The following is a 1,803-nucleotide window of genomic DNA, read 5'->3' as shown; positions in this document are numbered from 1 at the left end:
ACCATCCCTGACCTCAAGCTGTACTACAGAGCAATAGTGATAAAAACTACCTGGTATTGGTACAGAGACAGGCAGGAAGATCAATGGAATAGAATTGAAGACCCAGAAATGAACCCACACTCCTATGGTCACTTGATCTTTGACAAAGGAGCTAAAACTGTCCAGTGGAAAAAGGACAGCATTTTCAACAAATGGTGCTGGTTCAACTGGAAGACAACATGTAGAAGAATGAAAATTGATCCATTCTTATCTCCTTGTACAAAGCTCAAGTCTATGTGGATAAAGGACCTCCACATAAAACCAGATACACTGAAACTAATAGAAGAGAAGGTGGGGAAAAGCCTCGAATACTTGGGCACAGGGGAAAAGTTCCTGAACAGAACTCCAATGGCATATGCTCTAAGATCGAGAATTGACAAATGGGACTTCATAAAATTGCAAAGTTTCTGTAAGGCAAAGGACACTGTCAATAGGACAAAACGACAACCAACAAATTGGGAAAAGATCTTTACCAATCCCTCATCTGATAGAGGGCTAATATCCAATATATACAAAGAACTCAAGAAATTAGACTCCAGACAACCAAATTACCCTATTAAAAAATGGGGTATAGAGCTTAACAAAGAATTTTCAACGGAAGAAACTCGAATGGCCGAGAAGCATCTAAAGAAATGTTCAGCATCCTTAGTCGTCAGGGAAATGCAAATCAAAACAACCCTGAGATTCCATCTCACACCAGTCAGAATGGCTAAGATTAAAAACTCAGGTGATAGTAGATGCTGGCGAGGGTGTGGAGAAAGAGGAACACTCCTCCATTGTTGGTGGGACTGCAAGATGGTGCAACCACTTTGGAAATCAGTCTGGCGGTTCCTCAGAAAATTGGACATAGCATTACCCGAGGATCCAGCTATACCACTCCTAGGCATATACCCAGAAGATGCTCGAACATATAACAAGGACATATGCTCAACTATGTTCATAGCAGCCTTATTTATAATAGCCAGGAGCTGGAAAGAACCCAGATGTCCTTCAACTGAGGAATGGATTCAAAAAATGTGGTATATTTACACAATGGAGTATTACTCAGCTATTAAAAACAATGAATTCGAGAGGTTCCTAGGTAAATGGATGGAACTAGAAATTATCATCCTGAGTGAGGTAAGCCAATCACAAAAGAAGACACATGGTATTCACTCACTGATTATTGGATATTAGCCTAGAACCTTGAAATGCCCAAGATGCAACTCACAGGCCACATGAAGCCCATAAAGAAGGAAGACCAAGTGAGGGTGATTCGGTCCTTCTTAGAAGGAGCAACAAAATACTCAAGGGAGCAAATATGGAGACAAAGTGAGGGACAGAAACTGAAGAAGGGGCCGTCTCAAGACCACCCCACCTGAGTATCTATCCCATGTGCAATCACCAAAGGTAGATGCTGATGTGGAAGACAGGAAGTGCATGCTGATAAGAGCCTGATATGGATATCTCCTCAGAGGCCTTCAAGAGTCAGACATATTCAGAGGCAGATGCTCACAACTAGCCATTGAACTGATCATGGGGTTCTCAATGGAGGAGTTAGAGTGAAGACTGAAGGAGCTGAAAGGGTTTGTGGCACCATGAGGAGAGCAACAATACCAACCAACCACAGCTCCCAGGGTCTAAACCACCAGCCTGGGAGCACTTAGGGGGGGATCCAGGGCTTCAGCTGAATATGTAAAAGTGGAGGGCCCTGCTGGGCATAGGTGGAAGAAGAGAACCTTGACCTCATGAAGGCTGGATGCCCCAGGGGGTGGGAATTTTGAG

Source organism: Grammomys surdaster, unplaced genomic scaffold, assembly GCF_004785775.1.
Source record: "Grammomys surdaster isolate TR1022 unplaced genomic scaffold, NIH_TR_1.0 1166, whole genome shotgun sequence".
Classification (NCBI taxonomy): domain Eukaryota; kingdom Metazoa; phylum Chordata; class Mammalia; order Rodentia; family Muridae; genus Grammomys; species Grammomys surdaster.
The sequence above is the reverse complement of the archived record's forward strand: the minus strand, read 5'-3'. Positions refer to the sequence as shown.